The sequence below is a fragment of the Rhipicephalus sanguineus genome, chromosome 4 (assembly GCF_013339695.2).
Source record: "Rhipicephalus sanguineus isolate Rsan-2018 chromosome 4, BIME_Rsan_1.4, whole genome shotgun sequence".
Lineage (NCBI taxonomy): Eukaryota > Metazoa > Arthropoda > Arachnida > Ixodida > Ixodidae > Rhipicephalus > Rhipicephalus sanguineus.
In genome coordinates this window covers 73,681,181-73,706,299 of record NC_051179.1, presented here as the reverse complement: position 1 = coordinate 73,706,299, position 25,119 = coordinate 73,681,181, and positions in this window count along the sequence as shown.

Below are 25,119 nucleotides of genomic sequence, written 5' to 3'. Positions count from 1 at the left end.
TATTTGTACGCTTTTCATAGAGAGTGCACCGGGCAACGGTTTCGGATCAGTTTGCTCGTTAACTAAACGCGTACAAACGAGACCGCACCAGGAAAACTAGAGAGAAGAGAGAAGAAATAGTAGAGAAGGAAAGGCAGGGAGGTTAACCAGTATAGGACAACCGGTTTGCTACCCTACACATGGGGACAGGGTGCGGGAGATTTAAAGATGGAGAGGAAAGAGAGAGAGAGAGAAAGAAAGATAGAAAGATAGCACATGACACAGCACACATAGAATCAGTCGGTCACTCTTGCGTGGTAGCATAGCACACATAGAAACAGTCGGTCACTCGCGTGGTAGTTGGTCACTTCTGCGTGGTACGCGGCATTTCTGTCACAGGCGCTTGGCCAAGTTCGTCGCTCTCAAAAACCTCAGCAGTGCCTTCGTCGCCTTCAGTTGTGATGTCTTCTGTTGACAACATGCAAGTATTGTTTGAACAGACATTGGTCTACTATCAAGGCGCGCTAGAACGGACGCCAATGACTGTCTCTGAGCATTATATACCGGACAGTCGCACAGGTCGTGGTGTAGCGTCTCCTCGCAACGACAGGCATCGCAGAGAGCGTTGTCGGCCATTCCAATTCGAAAGGAATAGGTTTTCGTAAATGCCACCCCTAGCCACAAGCGATAAAGCAGTGTGGCCTCTCTTCGGCGGAGTCCAGTTGGCATACAGATATGCATCAAAGAGGACAGGTGGCGTTGACGATTAGTCCGGTTGGTTTGGCTGCTTGGTGGGCACCATAGAGCGAGCGTGATCTCCTGTGCAAGGCCTCGAAGACTGCTGGCAGCATCAGACCTTGAAAGTGGGATGGTATCTTCCTGTGTGCTTTCATGAGCTGTCCGAGCGGCATTATCGGCCTGTTCGTTCCCTATGACGCCGCAGTGACTTGGCAGCCATTGAAACGTCACGTGGTGCCCTTTCTCATATGAAGTGTGGAGAAGACCTCGAATTTCAAAAACGAGCTGTTCATATGGCCCGCGACGCAGAGCAGATAGCACAGATTGTAGGGCTGCCTTTGAGTCGCTGAAGATAGACCAATGTTGAGGTGGTTCCCGATTAACCAAACAAAGTGCAGCGCGCAGAGCAGCTAGTTCCGCAGCTGTCGACGTCGTGGAGTGGTCGGTCCTAAAGCTGATGGTAATAGCTCTTGCTGGGACAACCACCGCACCGGACGAACACTGGATGTTTGTGGAACCATCTGTATATATATATATGTACACTGTCCGCATACATCTCGTACAAAAGAAGCAGAGACAGTTGTTTCAACACAGGTGACGACAGCTCAGATTTTTTCCGGATCCCTGGTACACTGAGTTGAACTGTGGGTCGAATAAAACACCAAGGGGGCATCGGTGGTTTAGATGCAGTGGTGAAGCCCGAGGGAAGTTTGCCGTTGTACTTGACGATAGATTTAGAAAATGATGCGTGGCGCCTCTCTGAAGGCAGTGTTGCAAGGTGATGACAGGGAGCACGTGCAAAATGTCTGATGTGCGTTCTCAGGACTTCCACCGTAATGTGAGTTTGCATTGGATGGTCATGAGCAATCGCAATAGTTGCCTCTATTGACGTACATCTGGGCAAACCAAGGCACGCTCTGAGTGCTTGAGCTTGTACTGCCTGCAGAACACGAATATTGGTCTTACAAGTATTACTCAGCACGGGCAGGCTATATCTAAGAAAACCGAGAAAGAGCGCTCTGTAGAGTTCCAGCATTGCGTCTACTGACATCCCCCACGTCTTTCCTGCCAAGAACTTGAATAACTGGGAAATTGCTGTCAGGCGCTGCTTCAGGTAGGCCACGTGCTGGCTCCAACATAGGTCCCTGTCGATGATTACGCTAAGAAACCTGTGAGTTCTGGCATAAGGAATGGGCCGCCCGTTGATTGAGATGACATAAGGTTTCATTAGTTTCCGAGTGAATGCCACCAGTGCGCATTTTTCTGGTGATATGCTGAGACCTTGTTTACACAAGTAGCTAGCTGTCAAAGTTGCTGCTCTTTGAAGCCGCGCACGTATCTGAGGACGTGTGACTGCCGAAGTCCAGACACAGATGTCCTCTGCGTATATTGAAACATTGATGGTAGTTGGCAAGTAGTCAGCAAGCCCAATAAGTGCGAGGTTGAATAGCGTCGGGCTGAGAACTCAGCCTTGAGGAACGCCCCTGGAGGTATAGCGTCATGTAGTTGGGCCATCGTCTGTTAACACAAATAATGACCTTGCAACCAGGTAACTTGCAATCCACGAAAAAATTCGACCACCGAGGCCAACTGCCGCAAGTGCATCGAGAATAGCCTCATGGAATACGTTATCGTATGCACCTTTCACATCTAAGAACAAAGCTGCAGATAGTCGCTTACGGGACTTTTCGTGCTGAACATACGAAACGAGATCAACTACATTGTCGATGGAAGAGCGGTCACGTCGGAAACCAGCCATGGAATTCGGGTAAATTTTGTAGAGTTCAAGATACCACTCAAGGCGGCCAAGGATCATTCTTTCCATCATCTTTCCTACGCAGCTGGCTAGTGCAATTGGGCGGTATGAGGCGAGTTCGAGGGGCGATTTGCCCTGCTTCGAGAGAGGCACCAAGCGGCTTACTTTCCAGTCGTCGGGAACATTGCCATCCTGCCATGAGGAGTTGTAGAGGCTCAGCAATTCTCTCCTTGCGGCTCCTCCCAGGTTGCACAAGGCTCGATATGGAATACCATCTGTACCCGGAGTGGTAGAACGCCTGCAGAGAGCTAGTGCCGCCTCGAGCTCCTCCATTGTGAAAGGGAGGTCCATGCGGCAGTCACGGGAATGGGGGACGTCACCTCGGGCTGGAGAATCTGGACGAGTCGTTTGGTTGGCGATCCGCGCACAAAAATCTTCTGCGACATCGATGTCTTGCCGCCCTTCAAAGAGTGCGAGCGCTTTGAATGGAAAACGTTGCTCCGGAAGGCAACGCAGACCTTGCACAGTTTTCCAAATGTGGGAAAGTGGCTTGCGGGGGTCTAGCGTCTGGCAAAACCTTGTCCAACGTTCCGACACTAATTTATCCATGCGACGCTGAATCTTCTTTTGCATCCTCCTGGCTGCCCTAAGGTCGTGAATTGATTTCGTGCGCCGATATCGACGCTCCGCCCGGCGCCGCAGTGCTCGAAGTCGTTCCAACTCTATGTCGAAATCGTTTCGCGTGGAAGAGATTGTCAACGTGCGAGTGGCCGGTGCAACCAATTGCGCCTCACGATGACAATCAATATGTATGCATCACCGTTAAAAAGCACAAACTCCTGTTTACTCTCATAAGCGTGTATATATCGCCTTCAAGCAATTTCGATTCACGAAGATTAGCGGATATCTTGAGTGTTTGTCCTGCTCCATGGGTTATCATAGGAGATTTCAATGCGCACCACCCTACATGGGGAAGTCCAAGGACAAATGCAAGAGGACGAAGATTAGCAAGCGCCGCCTACCACTATGGCCTTACTCTCCTGAATGATGGTTGCCCCACTTTTCTTCGAGGCGTGACATACGGAAGCTGCCTCGACCTTGCTTTTGTCTCTAACTCTCTCGCCAGATGTGTCAAGTGGTTTCCAGATGTTGAGACACACGGGAGTGATCACATTCCCACCTACCTTAGCATCAAAGGCTTGTCAAGATCTGGTCTACGGAAGACCATTCGAGCGACTTAATGGACCACCTTCAAATCTGACATGGAAGATGCTTGCAGCGAGGGCCTACAATCTGGGTTACAGCAAACAATTACAGTAAAACCTCGGTGATACGAATCTTGCGGGGTTACCAAAAATATTCGTATCATCCGAAATTCGTATCACCAGAAAACATGGAAAATTAGTATGCGACAAAAGAAAGTTTGCATACGTTTTGATTTAGTGTTTCTCAGGGCCGCAGCGACGTCATGAACGCCTCTGAATGATTGCCAGTAAAGTTTTTAGACGTCAAGGATCATACTTGTGCTCGTAGATATACGGTGCATGCGTGCGTGTGTAAATAATGGACCGGATGTGTTGTGCCCCGTGACCGCTGGCAGCCCCTTCCTAATCTTACTATGCTCTTTTGCAAGGCACCTGAGTACTGAGGCGAAAGTGGCTTAAGAAGCCCTTTGTACACGATCGATAGAGGCCAAGCTCCTTCGCCAAGACCGTCCGCTTCGTCTCATGGGGTTTTCGTCCACCTTTCATGGGACTTCATAAAAGACCCGCAGCCCAAGTTTCAGTCTTGTTTCATAGAACGTCTGATTGCGGGGACGTGGCTTGCATCGACGTGGCAGGCACGTGTTAACACAGTACAAAGACGCTGCTGCCCAGGAGCACGCGTGAACGCGTCGAAAAAAAAAGCGCGATGTCAACGTCATCTGTAATCTAAACGCGAAGGCGCATAAAAGCGTCCAAGGTTCGCGCGCACTATCTCAGAGGCAACGACACACCTTTGATGGTCGCGCAGAGCGCATGCCCACGCCCGCGCGAGACTGCCGCATCTTCTGCGACAGTGCAGGCAGGACCTGTTCGTACCTGTGCGCTAACGTACGTTCGTGTCAAACGTCGCGGGGTGCAAATCGGTTCGCAACAACCCAACTCCAATACATTGCAGGCTAATAGGCCTTGGCCGGGACCACAGAAAAGTTCGTATCACCCCGAAATTCGTACGGGCTGTGATCGTGTCACCGAGGTTTTACTGTAAGAGTACAATGCAGGAAAACTAGAAGATTTCGAGAACCAAAGGAGAGAACATAAATGAAAGGAAACGTTCCGGAGGGCACTCAACGTTCTTGTGCTTCGTAGCTTCACTCGGCATAACCAGATCTCCCTAATGCAGTGAGCGAACCGGATAAAAAAAGAAGAGTATGGGAGAAGACGACATCCACCACGAAACAGAAAAATATAATGCAAATATAACGACACAAAGAGGTAAAAAATCCGAGGAGAGAACGAAGGTATAGGGCTTCGTCATGGTCTTTTCCCAAAACTTTTTTTTTTCTCATAAAAGAAAGAGACACGACTGAAATTAAGGCAGCAAAGAGAACTATTGGATTGAAAAAGAGAAACGCGCAGCATTCCGAAATGGATACACGCGCCATAAGGTACTTCATTGGGAAGAGGAGACTCTGATTCTGAAACAGACCGTAGACGCTATCGTCAATGGTAACCGAACTATGCCGCCTTAGCTGAAGAAGCAGATGAAGGCTTGGTGCGAGTAAAACAGCCTGCGCGTATAGGGTTGGCCTTTCAGCATGCCTTCACCCTATTAACGCAGAAAACTGTATTCTACAAGCAGAACATTTCTATATTAGACAACCAGTTGTCGTTGCGACGTACTCCACACTAATGAGGATAAAGTATTTGATGCCGTCTAATTAGGTGCAGAAGATTAATAACCCAGCACACCAAATATAAATTCCATCAACAAATCGTGCGCCCCAGCCGCTGAAGGCTAAAGCGATGCGCGGAGCACGTGCAGTTTCCAAGCTCGAGTATGTGCTGCGCTATCTGAATGTTGCACAGGCGTTCTTCGCCGTGATTAAACTGATGTTCTGTCCTTTCAGCTGGCATTAACAACTCTCTTGTTTCATGGAAAAAGAAGACGCAGTACACTGAGGAAAAGAAGAGCCGAAAACGAAGGAGCGTCACTCGCAACTAACTTTATTCTTGAACTAACATTGCAATATCTGTATACCAAATCCACGCATGCGCAGCAACAATCCGCGCAGGAGAGGCTTGGGAATATATTGCGATGTTTTTTCAAAAATAAAGTTAGTTGCGAGTGACGTTCTTTCCTTTCGCCTTCCTTTTCCTTGAAGCATCGCGTCTTCTTGCTACATGAATAATGCTCAGACTAGTCCAACAACAAATTTTCCAACTCTCTTGTCGTCGTCTAAAATAGGTCACCACTACAGTGCCCTGCGCTGTTTTTGTAGGTCGGTAGACCACAACATATACCAAACTATACTGATCGATTTTATGGTTGTGCACGGACCTTACACCACACATTTAACATTCGCTGAACAGTATGCATATTACTATGTATATTACTGTGCATAATATTATGTTTCTAGTTGAATTTAGTGTCGTAAAAGGAAACGACTATGATCAACAATAGGAGCACTCCAAACTGCCATCTTGGATCGTAAGAAGAAAATATCATCAATGACAGCGGCAGAGCGAACAAGTAATGCATATTATTATTTGATTATGGGAGCCGAAAATGGCAGAGCGTAAAGAAACGACAGCTGATAGTTACCTTGAATATGATGTTAGCGCGACTCCTGTCAAGTTTAGTGAGAAGGCACTAACCCCTGTACTTTGCTAGCCTTGTTCGGGAAATGAAAAAAAAAAAAAGAAAGAAGTAAGAAGGAGCTATCATGAAAGACGGTTTCTTTCGAGAAAAGATGCACGGTAAGGCTAGACAGTCGACTTTGGCGTAAGATAAGCATGGAAATGCTTTCAGGCTAAAGAGCCATGCTTTCAAAGTTTAGCTCCTTTTTTAGTCTTTGTTCATAATACTGCTCAAAAACGAACCTGAAACCTCGCACAACTGAGGGCAAAAAGCTTAAACATGAATACTCACACCGCTAACTGCCAAAAGAAAAATACTGAAACAGTAAACAAAGTTTGAGAGGTAGTGAAAATTTGCGACACCTTCCATTCTGTTCAGAGTCAGACAGGAAAGTTTGGCAAGCAGCCAGTGTCCGAAAACTTCACATTGATTTCGTGCGTTGTTCTTTTTTTTATTTTTGGAACAGGACGGGCGAACTTGAAAAGCACAAAGGTACAACCCATGTTCTATAATGTGTTTCAAGATAGAGTACACTAAATAAATAATGTACTTGCAGAAGATGTATTGTTGTTCCTTACACATCACTAGCGCAGTCCTGTTTAGCGTTTTCTAGAAATTAAGGTCTTTATAAGCTTCGAGAACAATTTGTTAAAGCGAAGTGCCAAACCATATATTTGCTCTGACGAGCGCTTAATGACACGGACCAGAAGCGGGTCTCTTTGTTTTCTCGCTTGTATTTCCTTAGGAAGAAAATATAGACTAAGGCACCCTGGAAGATATCCGGTATGTGATATATTCGATTAATGGTGCCCACCTGAAGGTTAAGTATCAAAAATACGTTTATAATTGTTCTTCTTCCTTTGAGAACAACTAGGAAGATCTTTCTTTGCGTTTTTCACTCAATGCACTTGTGAGTGTATACTTGTGGTTTAACAGCGCACTTTCAACTGGTACTTTAATCTTCGTTATACTTATATTTAGCTAACGTTTGTCTTTCTCACGTCAGCAAAATAGATTAGCCAGCAGTACGTTGGTCCTTACGCCATCAGTAGGACATTCTGTGAGTGGGACAGTACTTCTCGCCCGAGCCCTAGCTCTGTCCTGCATAACTTATTCAGTCTACCCTCTACAAGCGTAATGCAACAGAGAATTGTTAGAATTTTTTTCTTCTGCATGCTTGCGTTTGAATAGGTTTTCTTTAACTGGGAAATCACAGACATCGCTGGAACAACTGTGCTTGGAGGTTATCTCTGACAGACATTTATGTTTTTAGTTGAAGAGAGTGAAACGATGCCACCCAATCACAAAAATCAATCACAAAAACTGCTTTAAACGAGTAAAAGAAGACAATGGGCATTATCATAAGGTAATTATAGGTTTAAGGAAAATACCTTTTAATAATTTCTGGGGTTTTAGATGCCGAAACCCCAATGTGATGATATATGATAAGGCACGCCGTAGAGGAGGGCTCCGAAAATTTCTACCATGTGGTTTCTTTAACGTGCACTTATATCACACCATACATGGACCTCTAGCATTTTGCCTACATCGAAATGCAACCGCCGCGGCCGGGATAGAACCAGCCACTTTCGGGATAGCAGCCGAGCACCGTAACCACTATAGCTTAAAGGAGAATAGTGCCGCTGAAGTAATCCTATATAGAAGCTTACAAAATTGCCCACTGTCGAATAGATCGACACCGGTGGGTCCTTTCTGACTGTGTACAACTGCTACGAAGCACACGTATTTATTCCTGCTTTTATACCCACCATACCAAAGACAATGAAAACAGCTTGTGAAGTGTCAGCTGATGATCAGCAAGTTTTTTTCAGTGTTTCAATAAATAATCGACGCCACGGATATGCTTTTGGACAATCACATTTAAGCCCTACATAAAATACGTAAAAAGTGCGGTATGGTGTTGTTAGTCACATTTAAATCTTCCCGATCATTGCATTAACCGGTTGAACCAAATGGTTTTACCGTCTTTTCGGTGAACCGGCAGCTATGAGTGATACGTAAGTACTTTGTTGTAATGTGGTCCATTCATTAGCCAGGTGATATCATGATGAATGAACAAGTCCCCCAAATCTCCGTATACGACACCGTCTTCATAGATTACTTGTTACTTTTTAACACGAAAGTGTTTTATGCCGGCCTCCACCACGGCTCCACTGACGCATTTCCGTCACGGATATGACGTTGTAAAATATAAAGACTAACATATGGCAAAGAAAAAAAACTATAGGAAAAAGTTCCGTCGCCGGGAGTCGAGCTTACGACCTCTCGATCGCCAGCGCGCAGCGCGAAACGACTCCGCCACAGACGGCATGTTCTCCGCTATGCTAACGGCGAGCTATTTATGTACACCATTTGCCGGCGGCGGTACTCGGAGATCGGCGGTACAGCGTGCTTTCGTTATCACTAGCGAGATGGCGCGAACGAAGAGCGCGCTTCAAAAGTCGTCCCCCACGCGGATTAGCGCGCGCCTCGACAGGGCGTGGTCGCTCGTGCGGGCGCTTTTCTCGTGATCTCGGTGGTCTGTACGTCTTGCGCTCTGCCTGCAAGTTTCCGTTGAGAGCACGAAGGTCGCCTCGCTCACTGCAGCGGCCGCTTTTGCGAAAGGAGAGCGCTGCTCACACAGAAATAAGTTACAACTGCGACAGTTCGCGCTCATCCCGTGTATGTTCGTTCCGCGCGTCCTTTCTGCTTGAGCAGCGCATTGCAAGTTTCGAGTGGCTTGCCGTTCTTCGCGTAACATTACAATTTGATGCTGTAGCATTCATTCCTTCGCGCTTGGGGCGAAAGGATGCGCAACAAACGCTCAAATACGTCTGTGACGAGACGTTTCACTTTCGTGTTATCACGATTCCTATGACAGAGGGATCAGCCATGTTTTTTTATATGCACCAGTAATGCACGATTCTTTTTTCCTTCCCGTCTACCCTTACGCATTTGACGCAGCGCCGTGGAATGGTGAAAACTTGGCTGCAACTGCCTGTCCGAAGATTCGATTGAGGCGCTACAGAACATCGCCGCTCTGCGGGAGCTCGAATCGCGGGAAAACAACACTTCGGCCGTGGCGAGTGACGCGTTTGCAGGATTCGGAGCCTCGTTCAAGTTTGTTTCTTCAAAAGAAGTGGTGAGCGCTAAGTGTGACACCGGCTGACTGACGTCCTGGTATATGCATCTGCGGCTAAACATATTCTCAGATGTAAAGTTTCCATTATGTCGCATCCTTAGGACCTTTGAGCCTGAGAAACTCGATTTTGTGTTGCTTTATATTTCGTCATGATTTTTAACATTGACACAGAAGTAGGAGAAGGAGGAGGAGGGTGAAGGGAGGAAGGAATAATGGACGAATAGAAAGGAGGAACGGAAGAAATACATGGAAGTCAACCAGGCGCTGGTCAGGTCTGCTACCCTATATAGGAAGAAAGAGATGAAATGATTAAAGAAAGGAGAAAAAGGGAAGGCGGGAGGGAAGTGGGGTTGTAGGGAAGGGGTGCTAATAGTGCAAAACACGTGCTGCCGTACTCCACTGGGGGTCATTCCATGCCAAATCATCCCGCGTTTCTCCGACCATCATAAATATGGCTGAAAAAATTTCCTCATTTTTCTTGAAGTTGAAAACTCGTTTTGTTCGCTTATTTCTGCTGCCAAAAGTTTTGCAGCTTATTTGTGAGGGTTTATAGCTTTGCGCAGACTGAGGTAGAGGGCATCAAACAACGATCTTTTTTTTCTGAGGCCGTTTGTGTGATGTACCTGATAAAAGGGTTTCTGCGGCAAGCTAATGAACTGATGTAACTGTAAAAATATTGATTTCTTTATCTATATCAATCCTTCGAGGGCTTATGGCACGAGCAAACCTGAACAAGGTCCCGCAATTTGACATTTTCTTTCCGGGAGCAGAGTAAACTTAAAGGGCTGAAATAAAATATATGTTGGTGTCCTGATCAACATGCTACAAAAGAAAAACAATTTAGGTGCTGAAGGTACAGCAGATCGTCTGGAAAAAATTACGAATAGCTTGCATGATTTAAGTTATTTGAATTGCGCGAAGATAGCTATTAAAAAAATGTCTCATAATTGAGCGCACGGAGCGCTGAGGCGCCCCAATAAGAAAATGCGGCTAAGGGATGAAATGCTTTAATAAAGATATTTCTCACCTCTTAGGGAAGCTTCAAAAGTGGTTTCGGTTGTGATTACAGTTTTGCTTGCATTTCTTCGCCGTTTTTTTTTTCCTTATGTCCAGTACACTGGTCACGGGGTCAGAAAGGGAAATACAGTTCATGATACCGTACGATAACATACGTATGTTCACATCCATTTTAACTCTTAAGCGCATTCTTCCTTGCTTGACTTCGTTTCAGAGTGTTATTATTTATCTTACTTTTCTTGCTACCCACCACTGTCTCGTTCATGAACTGGGCAACTGGCAGTATTCTGTAAAAAAATAATATTAGATTTTAGCTGGTATCCCACGCCTATAACTTGCAGCAGTGAAATCTAGGTTACACACGCAAGAGCCACTGCCACTATTGGCAATGATAAGTAAGCGCCGGGTCCCCTCAGCTTATATTTGTAGCTGTGCAGTGAACCACTGAGCTCCTACTGCATTCACGTACTTTGAGAGCGAAGTTTCCCGGCAAGTGCGACTAATAGGCAATCGAGGTAATGTTAAAATAAAAACAAACTAAATTAATGAGCGTTTCAGGGCGAGGCATTTCACAAACAGCGGCATAGTCCAGCAGAAAACGGTCAGTAAAAATTCAATGAGTACTTTGATTTATGATCGAGAAATTTTCGTTCGTAATTGCTTTGCGTTCTACTGTTGTCGTTTTTTCCTGTTGCACATTTCTCATACGTTCAACTTTCTCGGCATTTTGCGATCTTTAGCGCGCGTATGTTATATCGCATCTAGCAAAACTTCTTGCCAGGCGTCTTGGCAGATCCCGACTAAGAGACGCGAAACCGTGCGTTTGCGAAAAGAAAATGAAACAATGGTTAAAATATGAAACAACAAATCAGGTAACCAAACGAAGCGTTCATGTTCATATAACTGTATTAACTACTTCTCTATGTTCGCTCCAAACCATATATGGTTGTAAAGTGGTAACCCTATTCCTCAATAGCTCTCCGGAGTCTACGCTACCCACCACCACCCAAGGTTGTCGGAAATTTGTTGAGTACTTGAATTTTTTTACATATTTATTGCGTTCTTTATTCTTGCTTATTCGCGTCCCCCTGGTCTTATTTAGTTCAGAGGATACACGTTAAAAAAAAAACACAAAAAGCACGCCCACGGTGCGTAGTTCTAATGTGTTTCTTTTGTTGTTTTTATGAATACCGCGCTGCAGAAGCCTTCCCTCTCTCTCTTTTTTTTCTCCTTCGCTGGAATACCGCAAGCTTTGTGCTGTTCTTTACCTTCAATGGAGTAGGACAACTGAAAGGATAGCGACATTTTCCGGGAGAAATCGACAAGCGACCCAACAATTGGGAGTGGGCCTCACCTGTTTTTCTTCTTCTTCTTTTTCTTCTTCGTTTTTTTTTCATGGTTTCGTTCTGCATCTTCATCTTCGAGCCAGGTCGATGGAAGTCTTGCTGCGTGCTGACAAACAAAGGTCCACATACAGAAAAAAGGAAATAAACGAGAACAGTGCGCGAAAGCATTCTGTTGCTGCTGCGGCGAAACCGTCAACTGTATTTTTCTCCATCTATACCGCCGCAACAGTCCCTTGGGGCGCAGAGAGTGCAACAGAGGAGGGGAGTGCAGATTGTTTCTTCCTTTAAGATTTGCTCCTTTCTTACCCCTTTTTTGCCACGCTTTCTTCCGATCGCTTTCTTTCGCTGCCACGTTCGCTATTCGCGAAAGTGAAAAACGCAAGGGAAATGTTTCAGACGAGGCCGAGCGGGCATTCGAATTTTGGCCCGCTATTGTTTCTAGATTCGTTGTCGTCGAGGCCCCGCTATCTTTTCGTGCTTCTATTTCTTCTAAAATCTTTATGTTTCCGCCTTTTGACCATTTTTTGTTGTTATAAATGTCATGCTTTGTTTAATTTTCTTTTTTATTCATATTTCGGAAACGCTTTTGTGGAGCTCGGGATCGGCGCCTTCTTAACCACTACAGTTTCCATGGGGTCTTTCATTGTGCTTGGCTGGCCAATGCATTGCATTTTATTTCAATTTCTCGTTTACTGTATGGTCGGAAAACGTCCTATTGAGCATGGAGTGAAAGGCAGATGCCGAGATTTCGGTGTGCGTTATAAAAAGAAAGATGTGGTGCCGTTGTAGAATATTCGACGCGGCGAGAATGGTTAGCATAGCGCGTTTGCGAGACTGGACGCGAGCTCTCTGGTGAAGTCAGTGTTTTTACAAATGGTAAAGAAGAATTTATGGCTTCCCAAGTTGAACGTTCAAGCCATCGTCATCCGGGCAGCCGCGTTTTCAGACAGAGAAAGATTTAAACAAGTAAAAGAAGGCATGACGACTAAAAACGTCTCTGTCTTCCCACGAGTGTAATGTAGCTATTATACAACGTCTGCGTACTTTGACTCTTCATATCTATGGACAAGGCTTGTATACACTAAGCTTTGAAGTATTACGCCGCTGTTTTAATGTGCTTGGATGCCTAGGCGTGTATCTTCAGCGGCTTTATTTGTGTTAATGTTCGGGTTGCGAAAAAAAAAGTGAAGTAGGTAATGTGCCAGATTATTGATTGTATGACGCCGCAAGACAGGCAAACGAGAAACTTCTGTAGGGCGATAACATTGTCATCCTTGAGAAGCTGCTAAGAATTTTCAAGATTGCGTTTGCAATCTTACCAGCTCCTCACAATTACTATAACAGATGTAGTGGCTTAATTACGTACTTGACCAGCCATCTGCTACAATGTGATGGTGCCATTCTGCACAGAGATAACCCTGAGTCCTCGTAGTGTTTTTAATTAACCGTATTGTGCGGCAGAATGCTCATATTTGTGCGATAAGGAGTCAAGTTTGATAAAAATTGCATTCTTCATTAACTTCTCTGTATTTATTTGAAACTTTTCTACAATCAGTCAGAAGGAGAGAAACAAGGAGACACAGGGAAGTTAACCGGATGCACGTCCGGCTTGCGCGGACACTTGAAGTTGCATGGCCAGTCTGCAATGGACTCAAATCTTTGGCGACATTTGCGTACGCTACACTCTTAAGCAGGGCCTCGCTAAATGTTGGCTATATCCATGAAACTAAATGAAAAATATCCGGTTTCCTGGCTATATCTAGAACTCTGAGCGGGACCTGATTAAGAGTGTATAGCGGCACCTTCATTGCCTCCTCACACTTCTACAAAATGGATGAACCGTCAATGGTGGCATGGGAAGAAAGATATAGAGAGAAGAGGAAGGAAGGGAGGTTAAACAGAGAGTATCCGGTGCACTACCCTGCAAGCTTCTGTGGTCAACACGGTAAAAGCACTTCCAGCATAGCTCGTCTCTTCGACTTGCTTTGAATTCTGAGCAGACTTACCGCTTTGTCAATGCATTGTTGATCTCCCGCTATCGGACACTCAGCCAGGAAAGTACAGAAATAAAAGCCGGGAGAAGTATCTCAGTGAAATGTACTGCTGGTACAAGAATGAACAGACCACAGCGTACGAAGACAAAAGACAACGGACACAATCGAATGCAAAATGATATTTTAGATGTCATTTCTAAAGCTCGCCTTGAAAATCTAGAGAATGAGGGATAAGTTTTCGCAAAGCATTGTATTTTTAACATTTCCATTGTTGCTTTTATTAGGCGTATCGCAAGCTTACCACGATTTGTAACATCTTATAAAATTTCACTAACAGGGAATATTGATTGCCCTACTTTCAACGCTTGCTCGCTTTCCGTAGTTGTCACTAAAAAATAAGGCCTCTATTTCTCTCGATTCTCCTCGTTCAGGATCGCGCAGACTATTCATTCAGCGGAAAGAGCTGCTTGTTGAAACTCTACGTATCGTTGATTTGTGACGTGGTAAATCAGTGGCGCTTCACTTCCTTCTTTGTATCGGTGACTATCACGTTATCGACAGCGTTAGGCGCAAAATACAATTTGCTTTTATCACCTTGTTTTCTACTTCGTCAGTTTCCATTCGTACTTTGTCGTTTTACAAATAGAAGCCTTTATAGCAAAACAGTAGTGATGAAAGCAGCTTTGTCTTCTCAGTTACCTTTCATCCTTTTTGTAACCATACGCATAAAATGCAGAGATCGACATGGTCGTTTGGCTGCGTCTTTGTCAGGCGCAGTCAAGCGTTGATAACACCATATTCTAATATAACATTTCTTCTTTTTATCTGGCGGCTTCAGGATCAGATGCGCTCGATGCTAATGCGGGCTGTAACGGTAGCAGCGCGCGATTACAGCCTCGGCCCTTATTGTTCTCCGGGCTCGAACGTTCCCCTTTTATCAGATATGCGCTATTTGTATCGACTTGAAACCTCTGCCGCTTCGTTGCTCTGCTACGTGTCATTTATTTTGCTGAGTGGTCGTGTAATGGCTGTGTCTGGTTCTCTCGCAGTGCGTTTTTCCTCTTCTCATGCCTTCTGTGCCGCGCACAGGCAATGCTAAATAACGACGCAATTGCAGGAAAATCGAAACAGCGGGCTAAAACTTCTTTGCATAGAGTTAGCAGAGCCTCTGTTGCTAGAGTATTAATTCTTAACATGCTCCGAACCGAAATCTTCAAACTAGTGCCCATTATCACATTTGCAAGGATTGTTACAGTTACAACCAGTATCCTAGTCAGGGTTCATTTTTCACTGATTTCATTCCGTGCTATTGGTAGCAGTTGGTATAAACTACGAAACCTACGCCCAATAACTATGCACTGGACAGCGTTCCTGCTAGGCCACCCTCTTACTGGGCGTATTTGCCGCGGACTTCATCTTCCTAAACTTTGCGTGATCGCTTTAAGTGTAGAGCACATTAGCGGCCCGGGCTGCCGTATGCTGTCTTCTGTTGTCTCAGGTGGCTCGACGTCACTCAGGCAAAACATGTATAGCATAGCCATGTATAGCGTAATAATAATTGTTGAAGTTTAACGTCCCAAAACTACGATACCAGTACGACGAACGCTTAGTGGAGGGATTCGGAAATTTCAGCCACCGAGGGTTCTTTAACTAGCACCTAAATCTAAGGGCATGGGCCTGAGGTATTTCCGCCTATATGAAAAATGCGGCTGTGGCGGCCAGAATTTCCTCCCGCGAACTTCGGGTTAACAGTCAAGCGCCATAACCATAGACCACCATGACGGGTACCCATGTATAGTATTGTATAGCCAGGGGACGGGAAAGGAAAGTGAGGTGAGGAGGAGGGGAGAGGGTAAAACATAACGTAGTAATACGTAGTATAATAGCAAGGGGTGGGAAAGGCAAGTGAGGGTGAGGAGTAGTGAGGTGAGGGTGAGGGGGAGGCAAAGGAGTAGAGGGAGGGTAAGGCACTGCATATCCATGTATAGTATAGTATAGCATTTTTTTTATTGACATGATGTAAGGAGATGTTGGCGCACAAATAAGGCGCCGGCTACTCCTTAGCTCTTGGAGTACATAGGGTCCGTAAACATAAAGTACATAGAGTCCAAGTTTCTAATCACAATTAACCCGCAGTACATACAATATACAACTTAGTGTAACAGTCAAGACATAACAGTCAAAACAACATATTCAACAATCACATACATGTGTACACACTGTGATGTTAAAAAAAAAGAAGCAGCAACTGTTGCATAACATATCCAAGACAAAAATAGTATAGTATAGTATAGTATAGTATAGTATAGTATAGTATAGTATAGTATAGTATAGTATAGTATAGTATAGTGTAGTGTATAGTATAGTATAGTATATAGTATAGTATAGTATAGTATAGTATAGTATAGTATAGTATAGTATAGTATAGTGTAGTGTATAGTATAGTATAGTATAGTATATAGTATAGTATAGTGTAGTGTATAGTATAGTATAGTATAGTATAGTATAGTATAGTGTAGTGTATAGTATAGTATAGTATAGTATAGTATAGTATAGCATAGCAAGGGAGTGCAAAAGGGTAATGATGGGGGTGAGGAGAGATGTGAGGGTGAGGAAGAGGGGCAGGGTAAGGCATAGAGTAGCCATGTGTAGTGTAGTATGAGAGTGAGAGTGAGGAGGGGGAAAGGAAAAGGGGAGTGGGCGCCACAGAATCAAAAATGGTTTCCTTTCTCGCCATGGACGCCTAGCAGGCTGCAGGTTTGGAACGCCAGCGCTTGCTTGCCCGTTAACGCCGGCGTCATCGAAGAGCAAGCGAATGCGCACTTCCGACAGCTTTCATGTTGAGTGAAACTGCAGACATTTTTTTTTTGTATTTACACATCAGGGTTGGCACGAACGTTGTTTCTCCTTCCTTCTCTCCTGACGATGGAACAAAGTCCCAGTGCTTCGTGTCCCGTGCTATTGAAGCATTCCGTTTGTCTCGGCCAGTGTCTGGAACACTTCTCGCTGCTGCACTTTTTATTCATTTATTTTCCTTCGTGCAGTATAATGTCGTGTACATTACACTGCCTCCCACATTTTCGCTCGAGTTCTCCATCTCACAGGTTCAGTGGCTGTTTCTCCGCCTCTTCGTGGTTCCTCTTATTACCTTTTGCTTTATTTTTACATCACCAACGCCCGCATCTATCTGTCGGTTCTTCTTTCGCGCACATTGTTTTCAGGTCCTCCGCACGTCCCATTTCTTCCGACTCGGTAGTCTGGCTTGTTCCTCAGCTTTCGTGGCGATGATCGCCATGCCATCGTACAGTAGACCGGGCGTTCCGTGCAAACCTTTCGTTATTATTTTGTTTATTTATTCTTTCGTGAATGCAGAACGGCCCTTGCGTTCTTTTCGGTCTGGTCATTTACAGCTGTCTCCGCACTCCCTTTGTTCCTCGAGGGGAACAACCGAAGGCGTCGTGGGCTTCCATCCGGAAAGTATCGGTAGTCCTGCAGGTTGCCATTGTTTCTCCGCTCCCCTGGTCGGCCTTATGTTCTACCACGATCTTTGAGACAGAACAGAATAACATCGAATTGATTCCGAGTAGTGCTATCAAGCAGGCACCGCCTCATGGTTGCAGTCGATTGAAGAGGAAAGGAAAAGAGAACAAGGGAAATTGGAAGAGTTAAGCGAGCCTGGATCTTTCTTGAATGGCTGCAGGAGGCTGTTCGTGTCTTTCTGTAGATGTTGCGAGTTCGGGTAGGGTGCTTAGAGGGAAATACGTAGTGGCGAGCGTATGCCCGCAGGCGTGCGCACAGTTCTCCATTAGATGGGGCAGAGTTTCTGTTCAGCACATCCTCTCCACCCTCCCCTTTTTATTGGAGAAGTCAAAAAGAAAACTAACTTTGCAATCTTTGCAATGGATGCAAAAGCGAAAAATGAAGCCATGACGCGCTGCTCACGACGGCTTGCGTCTGGTCTCCGCTTTTTCGGGGGAAGTAAACAGCGTTTAGACTGCAACATCAACGGCCCTCGGCCACCATTGTCGTGACAACCTGCATGGGCATATCCCTGCGCATAAAAATATGATGGTGCACGCCTATGTGTACGCCTATTCCATGGCGCGGAAAAAAAAAGATCAAGAAGCAGGGAAATGAAGACTTGAAGTTTACAAATGTACACATTAAAAACGCGTATTTCGTTTTATTGGTTAGTTTCATGGCTTCAGAGTCATCGTGTAACGATGCACTGACGATATAATGTTTGTAATACACTATCACAGCCTTAAAAAAAGTAGATGACGCTGCACACGCGCGAAAATATCCGGTGTGCTGCTTTCCAATGAAAGGGAAGCGCATCCGATGACTGAAGATGACTTGGTGATGTGAAGAAATTCAGAAATTTGCAGGCACAAAGTCGAACCAGCTAGCTCGAGCCAGATAATTGGAGAAACTTCGGAAGAGAAATTGTCTTTCAGTGAACAAAAATATAGGCTGGTGAACAAGATTATACCTCTTCGCCCATTCGAGGAGATATCAAGAAGTTGCGGGGAACAGAATCGGTTGGCACACTAAAACTATTTCTCTTAAGCATGAAACAAATTTACTTTCTGGTGCGTTGGCACCCGTGTGCATGGTATACATTACCAAACTCTCAAATCATCGTTCGCTCTGTTGTACTTTTTCATCGAGTAATTAAAATATGCATCCTCGTGTCTGGTATTCATAATTTCCTGTTTTCACATTGAATCGCATCCAAATCGCTGCGTGGCCAAGTTTACGTTTTATTTCAAAGCAGTGATTCACAGGAAGTGCACCACTTGCCTTTACTATACAAGTTACACATAACTTCACGATCGGGGTGACATAGCGCGGAGGTCAAGTGCCATGGAAATGAGTGTTTGTTGAGGTGACAATTTTAGAAGCCGAGAAAATACTTAGCGCATCCAAAATGCTAAACGCGTCCGAAGGATAACGCATCCGACGCGTTATCCGAAAGTGTTAGGTTTGGTCCCAGCCAGAGGCAAGTTGGCCCTTTATCCACCTTAGTTCTTTTCTATTAATGTCGTAATTACTATACTGCAGTTAAAGCATTCTAGTAATATCCCCTATACTTTCCTTTGCTTCATTGTCTGTCGTTTTCGTTAGGTGGCGTCTAACAAAAAGAAACGAGCCCTTGATCAATCCTCCCTCTCTAAGTATCAGTGCTCCCTCAAAAGCAGAAACTTGAAAGATAAGAACGCCATTATGGCAGAAAGGAGAGACACCATCCACATATCCACACACACGCACACCGACACCTGTACAAGCTAACGCCAGTCAGTGCCACAGCTGTTTGTGTACTTGTCTGACAAAAAAGCTCACAGAGTCCCTTATGTACTCTTAAGACGACGTGAAGGCAAAAGCCATCCTCTTGTTCTTCTCACTCGATGTATCGATCCTCCCCCGCTCTCCTCCGAAATCCTGCTGCACCTTACGTAGTTTCGCACTACCTCGAGGATCGGAGGCATTGCAGGCTTTCTGCACCTCATCCTGGTTTTGCACTACCTCCGTGATCGGCCCACCTTGACCAAGCGACGATGCCGCGTGATGACGCCATTGTGTGACGTGACGTTATGTGACGTCATTGAGAAGTTTTGATGAAGTCGTGGGGACCTCACAAATTCTGAAGATTTATGACGTCCTAATGACGTCCTATAGTGACGTAATCATGTGATGATTGTTTTTTTTTTTTGCATCACTCGTCCTGAAGCCGACGGCGCTGACGCCAATGGTCAGTTTGCTCACTGGATAAGGCAGTGAGGTTTCCACCTTAAAACACGCGTGGCTTTAGCTTACTGCGGCTTGTTGCGTAGGTTTTTCAGATATGATCTTCTTCAAAACTTCACTGCTCTCACTAGCAGGTAGCACTGTCTCGAACAATCATCTTCATAACATATATCGACGACAGCCATAAGGAAGCTGTTGTGTGTTTTTATACCAACCGCAGGTGTCCCACGATGGTCAAGCCATTACACAGTACACAGAATTCTGTGAAGGTTGCTGGGTGCTGTAGATGAGAAAGAAGGTTGACCCGAGTAGGCAGAGCCGAAGTCCAGGAGTTCAATCGGTTGTGCTGAAAGCTTCGCGCATTGCACAAAGCGAAAGACGACGTTTCGCGCAGACACTCGGTTTTGTAGCTGAGTGTTGAACAACAGGATGGAGTTCATGGCTGTATTCATGAATTGATCTCGCAGTGTATTCAGCGAGGGCGCTCATTAAGAATGGCGCACTGCGGCCGGAAAGCAAGAGAAAGGTTACGCGATGTCACTCGAAGACGGCGTTTATGTCCAAGGCACTCGAAGCCGTTTGGTAACAGTCAGTAATAATGACCACGTAGTCGATGCATCTCTTGTACAGCTTATTAGAACGATCAATTTAACGTCGCTGTCTCTCCGCCTTGTTCAGTGCACCTGTGCTGCGTAAGAAGCATAAGTTGTTGGTTAACAACAAGAGATGGTAAATTCCTTCGTCTCTTATAATGAGGAGGTCAACGCAAGTCAATAAATTTGCAGCACTCGCCTGCGTGTGCATGAAATAAATAGTAATATACTTAAGGGAAGGCTTCAATCCTCTGCCCTGTTTTGTTTTGACTGGCTTCCTATGGAGAGGTTGTTTATATCTCATCGGCTACTTCATTTCTATAAGTTCTGCAGTGAAAAAATAAATGTTTACAAAAAAGGACAAATAGAGAAACAAACATACAGAAAATTGAAACAAATAAAGAAACTAACATGGCAATGGACAGTTTGCTTGCAGCTTATTTGAAGATGTAGGTAAGGGTAACGGAGCTGAGTGGAGACTCACGGTGAAATTTTACTACACAACGTACCACACTGCAGTAAGTGCTTTTTTATTTTTTTTTCACGTTTGACCGTGTTCGCATTCACTCGTCCTGTTTTTGTCGCCTGCCTTACTATGTACTTGGAAAACGCCCAGACAACAAACGCCTTCTGAGACACTGGCCGTCTTCTCTTATGGTTGTAAATATCTCAGTGCTCTTGAAAGAGACTTCTGCGCTTTGAATGTTACAGTAATGAAAGTATTGACGTCGCGGTTGATGGCGCCATCTAGGCCGATCCAGTTACCGCTCACGTCACCAAATATTCGTTACACTTTTGTTATTCTCGAGCTAACCATTCGCGCTTACTGAGTAGAGGAAAAGCGAAATACGCCCATTCCCCTTTGCTCATAGTGTTCTCTAAATGCGGCAGACTCGGTCCCTGGCAGGAAAGAAAATACATAAAAATAACGAGTGGGCTTTTAAGGCGCCTAGCACTAAAGCAAAATGGGTATGCAGCCAGCGAACCCGCATCACTTGACCAGAAATAAAACGATAATACAATAATAGGCGTACAAGGAGAAGCGAAGAAAAATCGATGCATGGCGATATGTAAGATACGAGACAGCGCCACGCCGCGAATAAAATGCGTAGTTTTATGTGCCTCCCGCTTGGCCCTGCATGTCTAACTCCATGGGTTCTTATTGCGTTTGGCTTAGTACTATACACTCATACATACAGGGGAGTGTAATAATACTGACAGGACGAGAGAGAAAGAAACAAAATTGTCTTGTAGTACTATACACCGGAATATGAGCGCAAGAAAGCAATAAAAAATGACATAGAAAACATTTTTCCGCTTCTAGGAATTGCTGACAGAATGCAGAGCAAACGCTTTCGCCGTGACTTTCTTTGCTGGCACTTCACGAGGCCGCCTTCGTGGCGTCGAGGCATCCATAATCTTACTTGTACATCGCGAGCACGTTGACCGCTCGCTTTCCTTCTCGCCCCTTCGCTCAATACTGACCGTGTACAGCGGCGAGGACGGACAACTCTCGATCGGAGGCTACTGCTTTTCCCTCACGTCTCCGGCGACAGCTGGACAGCTACTTGCCGCGCAATTTAAGGCGTTCTCGCGCCTGCCCGAGAATAAGCAGGACCCTGTGCCCTATTGACTCTGGTCTCCATTTCGACAGATGGGCGTTACGCGTTTCATTCCTAGTTGCCTTTCATTCTTTCCTGCCCGCGTGGAGGTTTATTCCTTCGCCTCCTTCAAACGAGCACCTTGTGTGTGTGTGTGTGTGTGTGTGTGTGTGTGTGTGTGTGTGTGTGTGTGTGTGTGTGTGTGTGTGTGTGTGTGTGTGTGTGTGTGTGTGTGTGTGTGTGTGTGTGTGTGTGTGTGTGTGTGTGTGTGTGTGTGTGTGTGTGTGTGTGTGTGTGTGTGTGTGTGTGTGTGTGTGTGTGTGTGTGTGTGTGTGTGTGTGTGTGCGTGTGCGTGTGCGTGTGTGTGTGCGTGTGTGTGCGTGTGTGTTTGCAGCCGTTCGAAACATGCTTCATTCCAGGCTTAGCTGTCCAACTTCTGTTACTGTGCCTTGCAGCTACGCGGAATCTGGTGCGAGAGCCGGGACGTGTTGATGTTGATGGATTGCGCTTCCTTAACAGTGAGCCCGCTGCTCATATAGAACAGCTGAAGGTATAATACACGAAGCGTGAGCAAAAGTGAGGGGAATGATGGAGTGAGCGAATAAAAAGGTGAGCATGAGCGAGTAAGTTTTGCTTGATGATAGCGCTGGTCAGAATGTTGGTACTGATATACACTGCAGAGGTTAACTCTCTGCGTCCATCCATGCGGACTTAAATGCGGCTTTGTGTAGCTGCTGCCACTTATCTTTATGCTATATGTATGACGCAGTGATATAAAAAAGAACTAAAAAGGAAAACACTGTGCCATTTATCTCTGACGTTTGTTAGTGGCCCTGGGATTGCGAATAGAAGAATACCCTAATGCAGGGTTTGACTGATCTAAGAGCACGGAGACGAAGACAAAAAAGAGAAGACAACAGGACAAGCGCTTACTCGCAACTAAAAGAGTTATTGAACAAGAAAGCATATAAATGCAACAAAGAACTGATCGACGCATGCGCGACAAGACCAACCAACTAGCCCAGTTGGCTATTCCCTCATGCAGGTCAGCAATGGAAACAAATACTTTCCCAATCATGGAATGTGTCATGTAGTCATGCAAATGACCATGTGGTTTCAGAATGCATGCAAGAAGGTTTGGCAAAACTACACCGTGAAGAACGTGAAGGGAAACAGTTAGAGCTGGAAAAGAGTTCATTTTTCTTTACGGATTCGTGGAAAACACATGCGGATGTGTCTATTCATATTTATCGTGGTGATATGAATGCATAGCTTTGTCATAGAGTGTAAGATACCAAGAAACATAGCGAATAGAAATACAAATAGACTTACAAGTTATTGTGTCCCAGAATACGAAAGTGACGGGATTTACGTACGCATTCGATTACACTTTGTGCATTTAAATTTCCGCTACAGGAGGCCACCACTTGCGAACTTGGGCTGACACATCATTGTATAGGCAGCGATAATTGGATAAATTATTATTGCTGCGCAGCAAAATGGCAACGAACACGGCGCCTTAACACTCTAACCAAACCAACTTACCTTGTGCGTATTCCTTAGTACCACGTGTAGGATGCACTATGTCGCTATTTTGTTGTTGCTGGCACAGTGCCGGCAGTAATTTCGCCTGGTTGTACCACTCCGAAATTACTTGTGCAGCAAGACGGCCCATTCCAGACCTTCCTCAATGTTTGAGCAAAGGAAACGTCTTTCGGTATAGTGCACACAGTGTCGGTCTTCAGCCCTGCGGCTTATGTATTTGGCAAGCGAGCGACTCCAAGCGAATATCGTGTTGTAGCTAATTTCTTCGTCATTGAGCTCCTTGCTGCTATATAATAAGAGTGGCGCCCGTATTATAGAGTCTGTACGCCCGCGTCTGTATTGCGTGCCTCTTAATATTCATTGAAAGAACGATCGATATTTTTCAATCCTCTACACAAGTTCTTTAGCAGTTATGCTAAGTAAGATAAGCAATTGCTTCCTTTACTGAGATAACTGCGCAAGATTAACGTACGAGAAAGAAAGAGATATTTTTGTTGTCATATGTTAGGCATTTTGGGCTGCTCGTCTGTAGGGCTGCAATTGCTTTGACAACGTCGCCAGATCCGTCCAATAAGCGCATGCTGAACTTTCTGGCTTCCATCGAGTAACTCTGCAGCCGTGATATTTCGAGTTCAAATGAGATTAGCTAAGGCTAGTCGTTAACTCTCGCAAAAAGGTGAGACAATAAGGACAACGAACAACAACAACAATATAAAAAATACAGGTCTGCGAACATTCTGTTTTGTTTAATAAAGGCTGAATATATTTCACATTTGTTTTCGTGCTAACGAACGCGACACGCAATTTCATCTTTTTTTCCGCCCAGCAATTAAACTCGCATCAGCTCTTATCACGGCAACAACAAAGCGAGAATAGCGTGCTTGTAGAGGAAACACACCCTAAAGGCAGCCATTAGCAAGACATAGTCGCGGTACTTCTGGGCTTTGCCAGACTACCGTAAGCGTTGCAATCGTCTGTCGGAGCTACAACACCAAATGGCTATTTTGTCGAGGAAGAGCAATTTGACTTCCATCAAAAGTGCACGGGATGTGCGGCTATGCGCTAGCACTCCGATCATTCGCGCCGCACACAGTCGCTTATCTGCAACGCCTGGTGACCGGTAATGACGCTAGTCGTGATAAAAGGCGTGGTGATTGATGACACGAAGAAACTGCGAAATCTGGTTGAATTCTCTCTTCTTTTTTTTTGCGGTTATATATTGCGTTTATAATGGCCTATTTTCTTGGCGGCAAACACGGGTGGGAACAACTGAGCCCCGTCAGCATAACGGCGTCTTTAGGGAAAGAAAAAGTGCGACCTTTTTCGCGTTGGGTACCGCTGTCCCTAATTCTGTACCACACGCATTACGACGCCGGTATGGCTGCACATATTGAAGCAAAAAATAAAAAAGAAGCTCCTCGTTTAGTCCCTGTGCAGTGTACCGAACTGGTCGTTTTTCACATTAAAGTTATTTGTAATGCATGATTGACGCCCACCGTAAGATTTATAGAGGAGCAATGACGTGCTGACGGTCACTAACTATGAAGTAACGACCGAAGCCAACTGATTTGGAAGTACTAACTACAGGACAGGGATACCTTCTTCTTGTCCTTCTTCTTCTTGTGCTTACTTTCGCTTTCGGGTTTTGCGTTACCTCAGTATGTTAGGTGCTGTATTATTTGAGGGAGTGGATTGTCGGATGTGTGTGCTTATGTGTGCGTAAGTGTGTGTTTTTGCTTTACTATCTGTTGGGCTGGCCTTCAGTAGTATCATTTGATTCATGTGAAGTTCAGTATCACTAGGTCGTGAAGCTTACG